At 33.3% G+C, this 22,031-nt stretch overlaps 1 protein-coding gene across 2 annotated transcripts in view; it reads left to right on the forward strand.

Moving 5' to 3' along the window:
* Cals (calsyntenin 1) overlaps positions 1–22,031 on the forward strand; it is a 164,957-nt gene that overhangs the window by 74,989 nt on the left and 67,937 nt on the right. The gene's annotated exons all lie outside the window — the stretch shown is intronic.

A 22,031-nucleotide genomic window follows, 5' to 3' on the forward strand; every position in this document is an offset into this window, starting at 1 on the left:
TAGTTTATGCAGTCAGGTCAGCACAGTTGGGGTTCGGGTAGCAAGACGTTAAACGAGACGGTTGTGGGTTCGATTCAAGAGTCGATCTCGAGAGGATTATGTATTTCCTCGTTCCGGTAACAAGACAGTTGAGTTCTGCAATGCTATGCATTTTATCAATAATTGTGCGGAAATTAATGAACGGAAGAGTGTCCTATCACTACGTTCCCTCCATCTGTCCTGCTATGTGCTGGATACAACGTGAAGTTATTTTTTTTTCTTCTAAACTTATGAAGAAAATCAAAATCCGATAGCGAAATATTTGAATACTATTAACTAGTGTTATTTCACTATTTGTCGAGTGTTGTTTTTCACTTTATTTAAACAGATTTAATTTGGCTAATAGCTACAAGCTGCAAATATACGCTACATTGAATATAAAACTTAATGTAGCTTATATTTGCAGTTGTTAGAAGCTTTTCATATTTTATTTTTAAGAGCACGATTTTTATTAAAGTTTTCAATTCACATATTAAATGTGTCACGCAACATTCAACGCATGACAAAATTACGCATTAATGTTTTTATACGTATTTAATATTTACAGTACTGTATACAAGCATAAATGTATTAAATAACAGCTACAATCTTTTTTCTGCATAGTTGAATAAGTAGACATAACCTAATGTCAAGACACTTCTCTTTCCGTCCGGATTTGAGACAGTATCTAAGTCATCGGAAAAATACCAATTTGACCCTCGAACCCACAACCATCACGTGCCTTATTTACAAATAACAAAATTTATTTTATAAAAAAACTGGGCGTCATAATTAAACTAAAAAGGCTATACTTAAACATAATTTAGCTTTTTACATAATTTTAATACATATTTTAAATTTAAAAATGAATATGAGATCAAAGGGTCCCCACCCACCTTAGTGTTAATTACAGTCACGGAGAACTCAACATAAAGCTGTATAAAATGAAAATTGCGCTTCACAACGTTCTTCACCTGTTTTCTTATTTCTAAACTCGAGTTCACTTAAAAGTTATTTTTACTCTCTCAGATATAAGATCAGTTTTTGGTGTCCGAAGCAATTATATTATGTGAGGCGTCTTGTACAGGACGCTTAATGGACAGGTTAATAAAAGTTTTGTTCGTGTTTGTCAAACAAAAATATAGAGATTGATACTTTGCTAAATTAAGATGTACGTTGAAATATTGTTATTAGTATGAGTTTTGTTGTTCGTTACCTTTTGGAAATGTAATTTGCAATTTGCCACGTTTGTTCTTCTGAATTTGGTTTATTTTCTCATTCTGGTCTGTACCAGCATTTTTAGATTGATAGAGTTTTCTAAGAAAATATTTTTGTATTCACATTATCATATAGAGCTATCTATAGGTTGCTTTAGCTAAAGTTTTTTGCAATCAAACGGCTCTTGCCAAACCGCGATGTCATTAGTGAGTGCATAGCGCTCCAACCAAAGGTACTTAACAAAGTGTATCTAATTAAACTTTAAATTAGTATTACTGTTTGTTACAACTTTATATTATTTAATTCACGGAAGTTAGTAATTTTATTATGTAAGTTTTATTAATATTAATAATTTTTACTTTTGTTGTAATTTTGTAGCGGATCTAATGTAAAAATAGTGATAAACGCGCAGTGAATGAGTTGTAGATGATAGTAGACGAGGCGAAAGAGGTATGCAGAAATCGTCTCTTTGGGGTAGTCAGAGACAAGAGGTCCAGCACGCTCAAACCGCCATAAACTAAGAACTGAACTGACTAGAGATCTAGATATAAAAGAAAATGCTTGAGATTTAAATAGAAAAGATACCTCAGCACCGCGCTCAGATTGTCGGATGGATGTAACCGCTAATACTTAGCGCTTTGTTAGTATAAACACAATAAAACAAGTTTCCATTAGTGTTTAAATGAAACTTAGTATGCTTTTCTTCTATTTAAATTGAATTGAATGCTTATTGACTGAGACGATGGTTGTGAGTTTCATTCAGTTGAATAATTAAATTTATAAGCAGTTTTAACTTAGATTTCGGTTGCGTAATCAAATGGAAATAACTGTGAATTGACAGTGTATGACATATGATAAGGTACATATAATACAGAGTTCCTATTATACTAACTGTACTAGACTATATAACCTCACATTATTCGTTTCAGTATACCACTGTACTTTAGAATGAACTTGGATATTAAGACCCGGGTTTATAATATGAGATAGATCTTAAGATCCCGTTTCACCCATAAAATGAAAACGACTTCTCAAGATCTATTTCACAGTTGGGCCTTAGAATGTACATTTTAAGTGCCAGAAGTAGCTAGTTTATAAGAAAACTCCATTATAATATGTCGTATAGTAATTGAACTTACAACCAGGCCAGCCTAAATCTCACCTGCAACATGACGACGTCACAAATCCTAATCGGTTTATTATTTGAAAAGCGTATTTTTTATATTTATAATAAACTGTTATTAACATTCACTTTCTCCACTTTGGACCATAAAAATAATATAAATGTTCTTTTTTGTTACAGGTAAGGCTTTCTTCCCTGGAGCTTCATTTTACGAAGTAACTGAAATTTATTGACGGGTTAAGTACGTTTTTATATTTTTTTTCACCTAAGTTTACGATTGAGTCAGCTTAAATAAATTTTAATCTACATACTTTTTCCTGCATCTTCGTTCTCGTTGTGAAATCGAAGTAACTGAGAGATATATTTTTTTAGAGCTTCAAGCTGTATCCCGCACATACCAGGGTCCGCAGAAGCAACCCGATAACCTAATGCTGAGACACTGCTCTCATTGAGTCACTTCCATTCCCCACTTCCCGAGAAAATTTCGAAATATTTCGTGTTGAATGGGGAAACTCAACGTCGCCCTTTGTCTTCTAACCAGAACGGGGAAATTAATTTATTTATTTTTCAAATGTAAATTGAACTTTTAACCATTGCGCTTACTATCAGACACTGTGCCGCTACACCATGACGGCCTACACCATGATAATTGATCGATTAGAATGCATAGTGATGCATGATCTTATCATATTTTCGGAAAATTAATAGCATTTACCACTCTAGAGAACTATCGCGGCCCGAAGAAAATGAGTAATAACAATAAACATATAAAGAACTTTCTAGAAATTACCACCACCTCAGTTTTCCTAGGAACAAAGCAAATATTATTATTATAGTTCACTATTATGATGTTACTACCTACAAGAATTCAGCGGCTAAACGACCTGCCATAACCGCATATGGGGTTACTAAGCTTATCTGTGAGGATGGTACACACGAGTGGAATGAACGTACCTATTTAGTAAAACCTTTTAAATTAATTTTATAAAAAAATTAAATCGAGGTCGTCATAACACACGACGGATGTGAGTTCGAATTCAACATGTAAATTACACGTTGAATTCGAAAATTCGGAACCGAACGGGGAACAGAGTGTCTCACCACTAAGTTCCCGTAGTCTACCCCGTTACATAAATGCGTAAATAACACAGTGTAAGATAAAAAAAGTTCAAGTTTCATTTATCAAGATCTGTAAGGAGTCTTTTTTAAAGCTTATCTCTCTCATTGTAAAAAGAGGAAGACAATACGTTAAAAGTTCTACGAACTTTACACATGTGCAATATAGGTACGTATATGTTGTGTAATGACTTGTGCCTGTGCCTGTTACCTGATATTAAGTTGACCTTATCTTAATTCAATGATATACACAGCAGTTTACCTCTTTACTCAGAAACTCTTACACCTATAGTATAGTTTCTTATGAAATAGAACAATAATTTAATATTTCTAGATATATTTTTTTGAATTGTTTCAATAGTCTTGTAAAATTTTTAAAATAGTCTAGGATTAATATTTGTATGAGATTCAAATAAGATTTTCACATTAAGTTAAAATTTAATTCACCATTCAGCTTGCATCGTATTTCGTGATAATTGAATTCTAGAGTAAATACCTCTAATGTAAGTCGGTTTAATCCGAACGCTTAACTGAATGTACACCTACAGCTGTTTTTGTTCATATTTGATCGATACATATATGGACGTATTTAGAGAGTGTTCTGGGGTGGGCACGGACCACCACGCCCCTCTATTGCCATGCCATGGATACATTTACCTATACATTTTACATATATGAGTTAACTTTATGACCTATTTACCTGCATGTATATTATTCTATTATTTTACTCTAATGATTTAATAATGTCTCATTTACCAATTATAAAAGCAATAAATAAATTTTCGAGATATTGCATGTCCTAAAACGAACTACGAACATTTTTTATGAAACATGATAAAAAACCAAGCAACATTATGTACCTTATTCTAGGCGTAGTTGGTAGTATGGTCAGCCATCAATCACGGTTAGGGTCCCCAGACATCCATCTTCATATACCATTATTAGTTCTACACTCAGTTTAGGTCCAGCTTTCTCTGTCTAAACTTGTTATATTACAAGTAATATACCAATCTTAGATAAAGAAAACAAAAGTATTTAACAGAATCATATTTCATTATTTGTTTTAACTATATTTTAGTATAGAGACCATCGTGGTGCAGTTGATGTTGTTCGATGGTTGTAGGTTCGATACCTACTTAGGTGTAAATAAATCGATTGATTTTCTCTGCTAAGGCTAAGTAAAGTGAGATGTTGACTTCCGTCACTCAACTCAGAGTCACTATTCAATATAATTAATTATGTAAGTGAGTGGAAAATAAAGAACACGAGTGACTCATCTCTAATTTCGCTTAGTTTGCATTGCCCATATTATGCAATATAAATGTAAAAAATCCTTTGTATTTTTGTAAATATATGTTAAAAGAAAAAAAAATTATATATTAAAGTTTACTTAAAAAGTAACTTTATTTTGAGTGCACCTATTTCTTCTAAGCAATGATAAATCAATCTTCCTCCACCATATCTTAACGCGCCGTAAGTGGCGGTCAGTCGTAATAGCACTTCGGAAGGATCTCGGGGTGAGATTTATAAGATTTTTATACGATCCGCTGCCATGGCGTTGAGTAAACACCTTGCATTAAGTACTTGCTATGTAATTTAAAAGTAATAAATGTTACTTTTGATTTTTTGAGATCTAAGAATGTTGGGTTTGATTGAATTTTGTGTATTTTTTATTCAGTTTTCTAATTTTTTACATTGAAGTTAATAGCACCACAATAATTTGTATAACTATAATATTATATCCATTGGTTGCAGTCAAACATAGAATAAGTTTTATATATTTATTTTTATTTACGATCTTCCCTACATACATATTTTCTAAAGATCAAACATTTACGTTGCGATTGATTAAATCATTTACTTTGTTATTATTAGAACTAAATATAAATTTGATCAAACAAGAATAGTACTGTTATACGTAATTGCTATTCAAATTTCATCAGGCGTTTGAAACACTGGAAGAAGTCTTGCCCTTTACTTTGTGTTGGAGATACTTTCACCAGTATTTTTTAATTCTTAATATGAATTTCTCTTTTATTTGTCGTCCTTTATCTTGTATTTAACGATATAAATACAGTAAAAATCGTATAAACTTTATTCGTTTAGTTTCGGAACCTAACGCCGCAATGCCATTATTTAATGTCGACTGGATACGAATATAAAACAATAATCGTATGAATGTTAACATTGCTGTTTTCACCTTCATAGTGCAATTTCGTGAAAATTACAATAAAATTTTAATTAAAAGTCCACATCCGCGTGAATTAAGTATAATTACTTTAAAAGGTTTAAAATGGGTGATACAAACAGTAATGTTGTTTGACGGCCTCTTGTTACAGCTCATCTGTTTTTGTTTACTAACATTGTATATGTTTACTTTTACTTTTTATTTTTATTTTAGTTCACGCTTTTTCCCTCTTTTAGTAAGCAGGGGAAACCTCCTCTTATTCTTATGCACCGCGAATTGGTTTCGAGACATTTCGTGTCGGAACTTAACTTCCCATCTTGTCTTATCACCAGAGCAAACATTTTTTTTACATCAACTTTTTATGTTTTTACCTCATTATGGAGGATATGCTGGAAGATTTTATTATCAAGAAACATCTTCAGTAGAAATGTAAATATTCTACTAGTGATTTGAACCTACGTTCATCACGTCCAAACATAAATCTTCCCCACGTCTATTACACAAATTGTTGGTAATAATAGTTATTTAAGACGTTTATTATGAAAGAAATGAAACGACTTGGGAATTTACAAATTCCTTTCATAATGAATGTTTTGCGTGTGACTGGCGCTGAAATATATTTATTTTGTCCATATTTTTGTATTTAGGACAAAGTGCTGTGTTAAAATAGCATAAGGAGTCTGTTTGTTAATGCGACGGGTGCAAGTTCGATTCCCACTGGGGAGAATGAATATTTTTTATTTCTTATTAAAAATTAGTAATTGAGTGGTTAATGGAGTGATTTATCCGAGTTTCCTTCTGCCATATTTTTATATATTTCTCTTCTTGAAAAAAAAATTAGTTACTTAAATGAAAATAAAGACGTAATCATGAAATTGAAATTTAAATACTTTTCCGAACAAATTACGCTCAAATGAAGCTGTAAAAGTAAAACTTCAAAGGAAATTTGAAAAAATAAACCTTTAAAAATCCTTTCCAGAGATCTCTGAACTTGAGGGGACAATTAATAAGAACTTCTGATTGCCTCCCCGCGTGCTTGAAAGCGCACTAGAAAAGTAAAGTACACTCACAGTTATCAAACTGAGATACTTGATAGATGGATATTAAAACGCGACATTTTAATAATGAAATGTATTTTGAGGCTTGACTGTAAACACGATGGTTGTGAGTTCGATTATCACTCGCGGAATTAAATATTTTCATTAATTTTCTTAGCTAAAAGATAAAGCGCGGCTTTTATTATGTGCCAGTGTGCCATTCGGAAAAAAATAGAACGGAGTGCTTTAACTCTAGCTTTCCTTGTCTTACTCTGTTATATGCCTAACAATTTTTTTTTTACTTTCACACTTTTCGCGCAAGGAGTAAAGAAAGGAGTGTCTTAATATTATGTTTACTTTCCTTATCTTGAAATACTAAACAAAGAAAGAAAACGGAAATTATATATACATTTACTTAGTAAGTATACAAAATATTGTTTTGTAGTTCATAATTTCAATATATTTTCCAAGCCTTATGTTGGTGTATTGGCGTTGCTATAAGAATTGAAGTGATGGATCAGAGTTCGATACCGGCCCTATGCATGTTCACACAGACTGCTCTCTTCATAGAGAGCTTGTCTGCAACTGCATGCTATAATAAATATGAAAGAATATTTACGCGATTTTCCATATGTTAATCGGGTTGTGTACACTTTCGACATATTTATTTTAGTTTTCTTTTTTTTTTTCAAATTTTATATTTTCTTTTTTTTTTGCAATGGCTAAGGATTTATTTGATAAATATTTTATCTAATAATAACAATAACTTCTTAAGTAAATTATACTTTTTTGTTGTTTTTTTTTATTTTTTTTTTATATTAATCATCTTAGTATAGACTTTTCTACTCTGCTGACGTATGAACTCTAGTTCGATTTCTAATTATAATTATTGCTTTATAAAATGTATACTGAAATAAATGGATTTAAAATATTATATTGTCTAGTACAAACATTTAATTTCATAATTAAAATCGGTCAACTGCGAGTCGGACCAAACCTAGTGTACCGATACCGATTTATGATTACACAATTGTAGGTCAACGGAAAGTACCTACAACGTATAAAAGTTAACAAACTGCGTTGGGTCAATAGATCACTTAAAAACACTCCCCGCTTTTTTACATTATTTTTAATTGAAATTAAGCTTTTTAGATCATTTTATACATATTCTATACAAAAGCGTTTTTTGCAATATTTTTTTTAACTATTATTTATTTTTATACACACGACTTACGCGTTTAATTAATTGTATATTATAATAGTATTTCGATTTTAAGTATACACTGTTTAAACTATTTGTATAATATTATGTAAAATCTAAACATAAGAAATAAAACAAACATCTAATACTTTTATTATTCAATTTCATTTCTTATGTTATAAGAAGATAATCACTGCGCTTAAAAAAGCGGAGAACGGAGTATGTTGACATTAGGTAGGGAGAACCTGCTTTATCTGCTACAAGAGGGATAAAGCGTGAAACTACAATATACGTCGCTGTCGACGGTTTTTGCTCCAACCATATGCCCGTGAACGCAGGCGTTCCCCAAGGCTGCGTGCTGTCCCCCACGCTGTTTCTTCTGCATATCAATGACATGCTGGAGGATCCTAGCATTCATTGCTATGCAGATGATAGCACGGTGGACGCTGTTTACTCCGGCCGCGCAAGTCTTTCTCGGGAAAACGCTGAACAGTACCGAAATAAACTTGTGTCTTCTGTTGAGGCATCCCTCGAGAATGTCTCTTCATGGGGTGAAAAGAACCTGGTCCAATTTAACCCCCTGAAGACACAGGTTTGCGCGTTAACCACAAAAAAAAACCCTATATCGTATCGCCAGTCTTTCAGAACACTCCCCTTTCAGCCGCGCCCAGTATCAGCATATTGGGCTTAATGTTTCGAGTGACTGCCAGTATCGCGATCATCTGGAAAGCAAGGCCAAGTTGGCCTCGAAGAAACTGGGGGTCATCAATAGAGCGAGACGGTACTTCACGCAAAAACGCCGATGGGCCCTATATAGGGCCCAGGTTCGGCCACACATGGAGTACTGTTCTCATCTCTGGGCTGGTGCACTCCAGTATCAGCTTGACCCATTTGATCGCATACAACGTAGAGCTGTTCGAATCATTAAGGACCCAGTAAGCTGTGAAAGGCTTGACACTTTGGCTCTGCGTAGAGACGTCTCCTCGCTGTGCGTTCTCTATCGAATTTATCATGGTGAGTGTTCTGAAGAACTGTTCGACCTGTTACCTGCCGCCGAATTTTCTAACCGCACAGCACGTCACAAACTTAAATATCATCCACACTATCTGGATGCGTGGCAGGCACTCCACTACTGTGCGGTTTCGTAGGAATTTCCTTCCACGCGCCACCGAACTGTGGATATATGTAGCCTACCCGCGGCAGTGTTTCCAGGTCAGTACGATATGGGTACCTTCAAAAAGCGCGTCTATCTCCACCTCAAAGGCCGGCAACGCACCTGTAGCTCCTCTGGTGCTGCACGGGGTCGTGGGCGGCGGTGATCTTCATCAGATGACCCGAACGCTCGTTTGCCTTGGCCTTTTTCCATAAAAAAAAAATATAAGATAGATATAGATAGATATAGATAGCTATAGATAGATATAAATAAATATAGAGATCTAATATCTATCCCATATATGGATAGATATTAGATCTTTCAGTGTAAACCTCAAACACAAAGTGTATTACAACATCCATCCCCCGCTGCCGGCAATAAAACGCTAAATTTGTATCGTACGTTGTGGATTCGCCTACAAAGCGATTGTTGAATTGTGAAATAAAGCCGACACGCCCGTTATAAGACCAGTTTCCACTAGATAGATATCTTTGTTATATCTTTTTTACAATTTATATTGAAGATTTTGAAAATTCTCAGTTATAGGATCCGTGAAGTAGATGCAATTTTGAATTTAATGACATTGTGTAAGACGAGACTTTCTAGACATAGTATATAAATATGTATTTATACTTTTCGTCCATTTTTCGAAACAATGCCTGTTGAGAGACCAAAATTATATTTCTATCAGAGCGAAGATACGAAAATAATTGAGTCTCACGAGATGGAATCGAACTCAGTACCGTCGCTTCAGTCAGAGGCTCAATGAAATCAGATTTTAATATTTCAATAATATATCTTCTACCGCCATAGTACACACGGTGAGCACAATCTCAAACCAGTTACGATACAAAGGATTAGAATATGGGATCTAAAAGCGCTTTATAGAATATTCAATGGTAGTTGCCGACGATATGAATTTAACCGTTACGGCCTCGTGTAACGATCAAAGTCCTCGGAAAACTTGCTTTTTCTCTTATTCTATAGCGATTTTATTAAATTTATTATTTTTTGTAAGTTCCATATATACATTGAACCATTATTCATGCATCGTCATTGTAAACGCGGAATCAATACAGTCGACAAAGTGCGCCGTTAAGTTTCAGTTTTCAATACGCAACGTCTCGAATTTGGCCAAAAAGTGGAGAGCAGAGTATTTTGGAACTAAAAAGAAAGCTTGAATGACTATATACATTTTAGTAATAGAGAAAATAATGTTGAATTCAGTTAATTTTTATATATACTGTTGGCCCTTTGAAACTGTATTTTATGTTGACTAAAATGAACTAGCAGCCTTATCGAGTAAGCAGTTCATTTTGTCCTTATCTAACATAACTTATTTAACCGTCCTCTCTCGCTCTTACATGTGTTACACAGAATATTAAACGAAGTGACATACGAATAGTTCCTTGAATTATTTTTATAGTTCGTGTCGTAGATTTTCTTTTATTTCAACTACCATTGAATTATTATATAAAACAATAAAATTGTAAGTTTTGTAATGAAAACAGCAATTCTATAGTTTCTTGTGGGCGTTTCAGTAGTAGTAGCTTTATGGTCGTTCGATGCAACAGTGCTTGGAAAAGTTTATTTGAGTAAAGAAAAATGTTCATTTAAATGTAACACCTATTTTTAGATTCTAAGACAGGCGGAAAGTACTCCTGTATTCATATAAATTAATAATTTTAGACGAAGTCATCAAATAAACTAAAGCTATATACCTACCTTTTTTATATATGTATGTATACTCGTACGTTTCATCTGCTCGATATATTCTAAAAAAATAGATAAAATAATAAATACAACAGAAATAGAAAGTAATTACATTTATCACTTCCAAACTCTATGAGAAAAAAAGGTTATCGCTACACCCACCCTTATCACTTGTTGATCTTATCAGGCTATTTGCAGTTTTTCTTTTCGCAAACATTCGGGTTAGAAAAGTTTTTATGTAAGATTATAATCTTTGAAGCTTTAACTGCCTACGGTCTTAAAGCGATTTATATAATAAAAAAAGTTCAAGTTAAAGTTCAAGTAAGAGTTAGAGAAAAAAAATACGTATCTGTTGTATGGAAGCCCTCTTAAAAGTTTATTTTATTCTGCTTTTTAGTTTTATTACCCTATTTGTACTTATAGCAGTAATAATGAGGACAAAGTCTTAGTAATAGGGTTCCGTTTTATCCTAACCTGCTATTTGGGGGATACAGCGTAAAGCTAAAAAAAAGATATATATATAATTATTGCGTCTACGTTACGTCACGATGTAATGTTAAAGATAATATTTTATTAGAAGCGAAATAAAACATAAGCAACGGTAATGGGTTTTTGAGAATTCTTGCCAACTTCGCGATGCCGGCGACAGTTCCCAAAGCTACATTATATTATAAGAAATTCGCTGGGAGGCAAAATATTTGCTATATAGAACTAATTAAAATTCCTCCTTTTAAACTTCTATATTAAATTATAATAAAATCTGTTAACATTTGACGCTATTATAGCGCATTAGAATATAGAAATTCGACTTAGTATAAAGGTATACGGACAGCAGCGGTGAACTAAGTGTCTTATCTCTATGCTTATAATTAGTAAAAATATGATTTTTTCAATGAGGCCATTAAAAGCACATTTGAATAGTTAAGTTATATAGAAATGTCAGTAGTGTAAGTTAAATAAAATTTTTTGATTCGGCTTCTTTGATATAGGCAAGTGGAGAACGGAGTGACTTATCTCATGTCGGTCCTAAATAATAAAAAAATACTACCTACCAGTTTTTATTTGATACTATTTGTATGTTTCTGAAATAGGCGTTTCTGGTTGAGGTAAAAATAAGCAGAACATGCGGTGAATTTATGTTTATGATTCAAATGAAAGTCCTATTTATGATAAGATAAGACGCGGGTCTTGGGTGCCTTGTACACAATGTTCCTTATGTACCTATGTGTAACATAATATTAGCTTCACGCCATATTCCGTATATAGCAGGGTAGGCTGAGGGAACTTAGATAGATAGAGTAGAAGATACTCCGTCTCCATTTTCCACCCTATTTTCGAGACATTGCATGTTGAGTGGCGGAATTTACCGCCGCACTTTATCTTTTTACAATAGAAAAAAATCATTCTCCCGTGTTGGAATCGATATCGTTATTTTACTTTGCTTATCTTTAATATATTTGGATCTAAAATTATCTTTTTTTTTAGTGTACGGGTAAAATCTACGAGTTCGTGTCTAAGTATCTTGTGTAATGACCTTGTTTCTTTATTTAGGTATATTCTACTATTATTTTTACGAAGCTGGTCGTGGGCAGGCCATTATGAGACCAGCCGTGGCGCAGACGCCTAAGCGTGTGAACACGTCAAGTGGAGTTGTGGATTCGATTCCCGCTCGAGGAAATGTAACATTTAATATTTTCATTTCTCCGTTCTGGAAACGAGGACAAGCGCCTACCAACCTCACGATGTAAGGAAACAAAACATAACATTTGTTTTTTCTTCATTTTATATTTCTTTAACACAACATAAAATTCTATTGAAATTCTCTCCACAAGGCGAGAGTTAGTAAACATTCCGATTATATCATATTGCGTTCCACTCGCGCTCGAGCATTCCCGCGGGATAGCCTCGATCCCGGCAAAAATCCCGGGATCCCGGAAAATTAAGAGATTAAGGTGGCGCAATATCGGAGATACAACAAGGAAATAGATTACGTGCCGTGACAAATGATTAGCTTAGGTATTTTCGTTTTGAGAAATTTTACTTGAATCGATCGTGATGGTGAAAAAAAATATTAGTTTTTTTTTCAGCTTCATGCTGGATCCCGCTTGTAGCAGGGTAGGGAGACGGAATCCACTGTTTAGACACTCCGCTCCCCACTTTCCGCCAATTTCTGGAGGCTCTACATGTTGAATAGCGGTACTTAACGCCGCGCTTTTGTCTCGACATTAGAACCACTACTGGCAACACTAATTTGGCATTGAGTTTCACCACACAACACGCAATATTTCAAATTCGAGCTGACGAAGTCATGCACTTAATTATTCGATCAACAAACACACTTCTCAGCAGATTGCTATTATATGTTACTGATGAAGATAGCTGAGAACAGCTAAGCTTCGACAAATTCCATCATATCAGGAAGTTAGATCGGATTAAAGTCCGCAACTTGTAACCGACGACGACAATACCATTTATAGCGTCTTAATTTGTTTGCGGACAAACTATTCAAGTTCGGAATAATATAATGGTTCCTTACTTGTTCCTTGATGTGTGATTTATGACGAAAATTTGGTATTCCGAAGACTTATTAAAGAAGTTCTAAAATTTTCCAATGGTTTTAAAGTTATAGATTTTAAATATGTGGCCGTCGTGACAGATGTTCTCATTCTAGTAAGAAGATAAAGCGCGGTGCGCTCACTCTGCAAAAGTCAAAATTTTATTATATAGTAAACCTTCACACTAGGTTCCCTCTGCCTGGTTACCCTGCTGTGTGCGGAATACAGCGTGAAGCTAAAAAAAAAATTTAAATTTTATAAATTGCTTAACTTCGTCTATACTTGGCTGTCAGTTAGTTAGTCGATTACTTTATAGAGTTTTTTAGTTTTATATACATAGATATATCTTCAGGTTATCAGCAAAGAAGATAAAGGACCCCATGTCTCAAGACATTCCGTTCTCTGCATTGTATGGTTGGTTATATATAAGTAATTATGTAATTACCAAAACATTACGAATAATTAATTATGTTACCTAAAGTAATTTGATTTTGGATAAATCCAATTCCGTGAAATAGATTATATTATGTCAATGAATATTAATTATGTCTTATACGAGTATATTTAATTAATACTGTCTTTTGGAATAATCAAATGTCTCTTCTCATAAAATGTGAAAGATTCTAATTAATAATTTATTTTAATTCTTTTCTACTAACTTGTATTATAGTATTTATATATCAATTTGCCCGAATTCGGAAAAAGGAGGTTATCAGTCACATCAGAAACGTATCAGTTAAATATATTGATCTGTTTAAGCTTCCAAGTTTCGTTATTGTATAATTATGTTTATATGCTTGTTAGTTTGTCCACAAATTTCTCGGAAACTTAAAGTCGTATCGAAGTGATTTCAATGGTCGGAATTATATTTTTGTGATTTCGATGCGGCATTTCTTATCATAGGGAACGGTTAAAGTTTTAAACCGGCTTAGTACTTTAGTAGGTTTTGAGATATGTGTATCTACGTAATATATCAAAATATAAAGTAATCTATTTGTGGGTATGTATTTAATTAGCTAGCAGACAAATATTTGAAGTCGATTTAATTTCTTTAATTTATATATTTTTTAAATACTATATCGATATTATGCATATTTTTAAAAAGCCTTAAATTGGTTACAACTCTAGATCGGACCGATATTCCGGCATATTTCCGCCAAAAGCTCTAACGGGGAATTCCCGATATTAGAAACGCTTTGAATACCTGCACATTACATTCGGTCTAACATTTGAAGGATATATTACTTTCTAGTTGAATCGAATCTTTTGCTTCATACTTTCTTTTATATATTTTATAGGAATATGGATTATTGGAGACTACATTATTCTATTTGGCGCACTCTTCTTTTTACTTCAGTTATTTAAGACTGATAAGTTGGTTATTATTAAGAATTATACGAATGCTATTTGTGTCATATTTCTGTATTTTTAAAAACTTACTAACTGTCCCCTCTGTTATAGTGGGTTCAAACTTAAAATTTTTATTATTTTGTTTTTTATTACTATGACCATGTACTACCGCAGTCTTCGAAGCGACAGGCTTAAATAAATATAAAATAGAAAAATATATGAGAGTAATCGTGTTTAAAATCTTGTTATTAAACTTTTTTCAGTCATAATTTGATGGCATAAAAATAAAAAAAAAGTAAATATATATTGGAACCTCCTTCCTCGAAGCCCCGAATCTGGTCTACTATCTGTCACTCGCATCTCAATAAGGGGTGGTCATTCAAATTTGCATCCGCCTATCAAGGCTAGGCCTCAACGTTTACACACTTCAGTACACTTAAATCAGTTGCCTGTCACCCTGTTCCCCTGGTTCCTTCCATTACGCCAGGTAAATTATTGAGTTACGTAAAAGCTTTGTTGTTAGCTTATTTGGGGTGAACTTTTAAGATTTTCACAGGAAAACCTCATTTAAGCATAACAGAGTGGTTATATTCTATTTGGTTAGTTATGTCTTTGAGTTGACGGTAGAGGCTTTCTTTTGATTTTTTTTTTATTTTATTTATCTGCACGATATCTGTCCCGAACATAGCGAGTTACCTACGCAGTGGAAACCTAGGAACTTAGTTCTCTACTTCCTGCTGAATTCTGTAAGCATTCTTTTACTAAGTTGCAGAATTCAACGCATGACGGGTTCATACATATTTTGTGCTTGTTAAGAACTTGAAGACCCAAATTGATGTGAGTATGTATAACTTCTTGAATTATATTACAAAAAAATAACCACCTTTTCTAAGTTCTCTACAGAAGAATTATACCAAAATTCTTGAATCTACTTACTATATTATTAGACATGATAAAATCAAAATTTTCATAGAATTTCATCTCTTCAAATCGTAAACGTGTAAAGTTAAGTCAGTATTCATTATAGCGATTCTATTATGGCGGGTAAATTGCCCTCCTGTTTGCGCAGCCTCCCTGTTCCGGTGCTTACATTCCATGATAAGATATTTGAGATGCTCCAGAGATTTTCTTACGAACTATAAAGTCATAATATTTTAAATCTCCACTTATTCTCGTTTATATATTAATTATCTTTATCTTTTCTAGCGTTTTCACGTAATTTTAGCAAAAAAATAGAGTATCTGATGAAGAGGTTAGAAAAAAAGAGAGCTTGGAAAGTCTTTAAGATACACGGGTACACTTCATATATATATATATATATACTTCGGGGGGTCCTCATGCCTTTAACATGACCTTCTTTCCAGTCATAATGTAAAAACAAAAGAATTTCCACCCTAAAGGCTTCCTATTAAATATTAAATTTTCAATTATCAAAGAACAATACACCTCTGATCTCAATTAAGATGGTAGTTACAATTATTGCAAAACCATCCGTCCGTGTTCAGTTTCTCCTCCCTATTAGCGCCCGCTAATGGGATTGCCCGACTGACAACGAATTACTCGATTTAAATATTTATTTTCAAGGAAAATGGGGACATTTTCAGTTGAACGAGTAGGATGTTTTAAAGTTATTGTTGAAATATATTTACGTGATAACTTATATGTAAAGTTATGATTTAGGTTTAGTAATTATATTGGTTGGTGAGGAAATGAAAATAATTAATTTCACCGCATGGGAATCGAACCCACAGACGTCGGGCTTACCGTCAGAATTTGTGCCGCTGCACCACGTGACTTTTTCGACTGTTATCTATAAATTATCTACTAAAGTTTTAGATTTTAAAAAAATCTTATAAAATCGGCTTTAATATATTCAACTCTGAACCCATTTAATTTAAAATTAAAGTTTTCATTCTACAACCTAAAATTAAGCTTATTATTGGAAAGGATTAAGCTACGAAATACGTACTTCTTCTATTTGATTGTATTTTGACACCCTCAATTTTTGTTCCGTCGTGTTTGCGGAGGTCCGCGTCCGCGTGATGGCAAATACACCGGGGACATTGTTTGACCAGGCTTACTCCATTTTATCTTTTGCCGTATAACTTTGATAGAAGCATCCATTTTTATTGTTTGTATTATGTTGCTTGCTTAGAGTTTCTTGGAGCTTAGTTCTTGAAAGATTTTTGTGTAGTATGTGTGTTTTCTTCTCATTTTTGAGTAACAGGTGTTTTAGTTTTGATATTATTCATTCCAAGTAAGAATATGTTTTTTTAGTAATTTTTAGCTTGATGCTTGCATATAGCGTTCAGAGACTTCGTTCTCAACTTTTAATTTAATTATCAAGATATTGTGTGTGGGTAGAAGCGTAATGCTTGCTACGTTTTTCCTGCTACTAGTTTGAAAAAAAAATGTAAAACCTCCCCCAGAAAGAAATCAAATCCACGATTCGCGTCTTCAGTCGGACACTCGTCGCTGCACCACGACGAAATGTATTCACATTCAAATTCAAAATACTCTTTATTCAAATAGGCAATTATTACAAGCACTTTTGAATCGTCGAATGAACATATGAAGAAAAAGCTACCACCGGTATATAGATATGCAATATAATGTTCTGTTAATTTTATACGTGAAACTTGAGAAAACAACTAAAACATATACAAGATTCCGCTAAAAACATCAATATTCGTTATTGGGCCTCTAAAACTAATACTATTGGCTTCCACTCTTAACGTTATATTACCACTTGCCTCTATCCCTTTTAGAGGGCTCGATCCATTCATTCATTATTCAAAGGGAACGAGATTGAGTGTGTTTATAGCAAATAAAATCTTGGCATGGAGTCGTAAAAAGCGCATTGCATATCTCGAATGGTGTATGTGTGTGAAAGGAGGCGGGAGGTCTGAGGTCTGAGGGTGATGTCTTATTACTTTATGTCAGACATGGCTCATAAAAACATCATCGCGCTTGAGGCTAATATGAATGTTACTTACAACTTATTTTTTATTCATACCTTTACTTCTATACTGATATTATAAAGCTGAATGTTTATTTGAACGGTCTAGGTTGATCAGTAATTACTGGTTCGAATTCGTGTTATCGTAGAAGGTTTTATTTTATATTATACTAGTGGACCCGGACGCGGCTACGCCTGCTTGAACTATAAGAATATTTTCGCGTCGGTTATACTCATACTGTGTCGCCCGAAGGCTAGGTCATTTCGAATCAGTGACATCTCCTTAATTATTTATCAAACTTCATAAGGATGAATATCAAAATGTCGCGGTACCGGTTGCGTAGCGACGCGACGGTTGTTATTAACATGGCAGAATAAATTGCATGTCAAATTAGAAAGTACTATAAAATATATTAGTTTATATGTGTAATGTAATGTTATATAGCCTATAGCACTTCTGAAGAATGCAGCTTATATACAAAACAAAAACAATTTAAATCAGACCCGTAGATCCAGAGATCTTAGCGTTCAAACAAACAAACAAACAAACAAACAAACAAACAAACAAACTCTTCCGCTTTATTATATTAGTATAGACTAGTGGGCCCGGACGCGGCTACGCCTAAATAACTAAAATAAGTTAAAAAATAATAATAAGTGGAGATTCATTATTAGAAAAAATATCTGAGTAACCGAAATGAACAAACAAAAGAAGTAAAAGTACCTAAAGTTTGCCGTGCGCGCGTCCTAAACATTTTTCTATATTAAATAATTATTAGTTTTTGCGAACAATATTAAATAAAATCCCAAACGATTAAAATTACGATATTTTAAGTGCATAACATCGGTATAGACAACAGAACTGAGATGAATTAATTATAAGCAGCAAATAATTAAATAAAAATTAACAGTAATTCGAAAATATATAAAAAATTACTAATCCATCAAAGTCATCTGCCCGTTCGCGTCGGTCATACTATACCACTCGTAGGCTAGGTCATTTGGAACCAGTGACATCTTAATTATTTATTAGAATGTTATACAGTAAACCATAATTTCAATCTAGATGAAATGCTAAAAGTGATTATTATATTTATTTTCATAAGGATGAATATCAAATTATAGAAATCATCTAATTTTTGTTAATGTATACAAATCTATATCGGCGCGCGCCATGTACGCGTGAAGCAAACTCACTTTGGGTGACGTTTTCTTAAAACAACAAACTTTGCCAGCCGTTGCTTAGCAACGCGTAGCGACGATTGTTATTAACATGGCGGAATAAATTGCTTGTCAAATTAATTATTATAATATATTGGTATATATCAAAAATATTACAAATATGAGAAAAAAAAGTATCCTATGTTCATCCCGAGACCCTCAAGTATCTCTCTCTATATGAGTATTCTATCACAATTAAATTACCGGTTTGGTCCTGATTGCGTAAAGAACAGACGGACAGACAGACAGACAGAGTTACTTTCGAATTTATAATATAGGTATGGATTATGTTATTTTTTTAAATCTATCCAGCATATGTCAGAGTAAGACTTTTTGACCTTTTTATATTTGCGGGGTAATCTGAGAAACTTATAATTGGTCACGCTCTATCTCTAAGGACTGGGAAAAATTTATATTTTGAAAATTTCCCTCGGCCATCGTAACTCAATGAAAGAGCTTATGATTGTAAACCTAGATAGTAATTGGAGTGTCGTAATACAATGTTATATTATTTAATGTTAATGTCTGAAGGGTAATCATTTTTTTGTTAATAATAAAAAAACACTATATTCACTTTCTATCCTGTTATATGTATATGAGATAAAGCGTGAAACCAAGTAAGAATGAAGCTTAATAAAAATCTAACTTATTACCATCATTAACGCAAATATATTTACTTACATCTTTTAATTCCGCCACAATGACGTCAATATAACACTTGAATAAATCTTAAATGCAGATTTCATTTAAAAATTACTTTCCCAATGAGTTAACTTGAAATTATCTCGAATGCGATACAAAATATTGAACACACGATAAAGACATTCTATTGTTGAAACAATGATTGTGAGTAGTGGTTTTGTACAAACGAACAGCGGTGTAAGTGGTTATTTTAAAAAGACCTAGTGTTAACATACTCCGCTCCCTGAGAAACTGAAAATTATTCATTTCTCCGAGTGGGAATCGAACCCACAACCGTCGCGCTTACAGTTAGACACTGAGCTGCGTAGCCGCTGCGCTATGACCTGATTTTAACTCTATGTTCTACGTAAAAATATGTGTAATATTTTAATTAATAATTTATTTTTTATTGTGGTAAAATTTAAGAAACACATTTAAAGGAAACAAAAATTAGTGGAAATTTATTCATTTTCTGTAAATACAATTATCGGTTCATTGATTTTTAAATACTTCCAATCTTGTCAACGTTTAATGGTGAATGACAGTTTTTTTTCGGTATTTATTAAATTTTTCAGCATTATATTATAGGTAGTGTACCTATTATGTAATCATGGCGTAGCAGATATATATTTGTATGATTGTGAATTTGATTTCCATTCAGAAGAATGAATACAGAATATAATTATGAATGTAAATAATTACACTTAAAATAATATCGAATGTAAATTATACTTAAAATTAATTCAATTAACTTAATACCGGAAATCTCCCTTAAGCTGAAAGTGGAGAGCAGAATATGCTTAATGTTATTTCTTCCTCAAAAATATAGGGAAAGGGAGACAAACTACATACATCGTATTTTACCAGAGAGACCAGAGAGATCCAATTCATCATGATTGTAGGTGCTCTCTGCCTACTCTGCTATATGGGGGATACAGCATGAAGCTGCAAAAACCATGAAATAAACCCCGACGGATGAAGTTTCAATATATAACTATTTAAATACATCATCACATTTACCCCAGATTGTACGTTCCCTTGTAAAAAGCACGTTCACAATATACAAAGCATTCTGAAACGCGAGAGTACCTCCGTTCAAATAAAATAGCGTGTAAACTGGCACAATGCCGTGTCTAGTGCAGAAATATTAACGCAAATGCACAAAGAACAAAGGTGGAATTGTATTGACGGATTCCCGGAATGCTCGTTCGTCCATTTTAGATTTGCTTTAGTTCTGTACGGAACTTTTATAGAAACTCTTTCTTTTTTTCAGCTTCACTCAGTATCCCGCATATAGCAGATAAGGGGTTAAAAACTCCGTTCTCTACTTTCCCTTGATAATTCCTTAAAAATACTTTGAAATTCAGCAGAAAATAAAAAAATATTCCCCTGAGTGCGATTCGAACCTACAACCGTCGTGTTAGAGTTACACACTTATGCTTTTGCGCCACGACGACCAATTTCAATTGGTTGATTGGTTTTTATTTATTATTATTATTTGTGTAGTAGTCACTGGTCACTGGTCTGAGCTCCTCATCCGGAAACGGAATGAGCACAGTAAATCCATGGAATTCTAAGGAGTTTCTAAGTTATTGTCAAGAATTTTTTTAATGAAACACTGTCGTAGTTTAGTTGTAAATTTTAATAGAGTATATTTTTCTTGTATGATATACGAGTACTTTTTTTTCTTCTCCCATCTTCAGCAGTATAAAGATATGAAATTAATGTCATGTCAAACCCTTGTCTACTTTAAGATCATCATGAAAATATTGCTTCTTAGAATGGGAACTCAATTTCTCTAACCAAAAGGAAATGCTTATAATTTGAGCTTCAAACTGTATGTCACATATAGCAGAGGCAACCTAGTGTAAAGACACACTGTTTTTCACTTTCCGCCTATTTTTCCAGACATTGAGTTTTGAGTAACCAGAAGGTAAATAAACGATTTACTACCATAATTAAAATCAAACTCACAACCATCGTGTTAATAAGCAGACGCTGTGCCGCATCAATAATTATCATAAATCCTATCCTAAGAAGATTCCAACCCTCAACCATCATAAGCATTCAGCCATCTGTCCCATTGTGTCAAACTGAACTACGATAGCGTAGCATTAAAAGTTGATCCAACAAAACACTTTTATGACTCTGAGCTCCAGGGCGGAGATTTTCATGGTTTCGAGAGGCTAATTACTTCCCTTGAGGCAATATTAATCAGCGCTGACAAACGCGGGACATGTTTAATGACTTGGCTGACTTTTATAAAAATTTCAAGCAAGAAATTCGCTAATTTCATAGTTTAGTCAAATTTCGTTTAACCTTTTTCAGAGTTATTTTTATGGTATTTTGCTTAATTTAAATTTGGACAAAAAAAGTGTTGAGGAATATGCTTTATTAATTTTTTTGTGTTTTTACGTTTTTTGTTGGCTTTAGTTATCTTTGAAAATTATTATTATTAGTAGGATATTTAGTATTTCATATTTGGATAACAAATTTAT

This window comes from Heliconius melpomene, chromosome 18 (assembly GCF_056956725.1).
Source record: "Heliconius melpomene rosina isolate 202511_hmr_F chromosome 18, ASM5695672v1, whole genome shotgun sequence".
In the NCBI taxonomy this organism is placed as follows: domain Eukaryota; kingdom Metazoa; phylum Arthropoda; class Insecta; order Lepidoptera; family Nymphalidae; genus Heliconius; species Heliconius melpomene.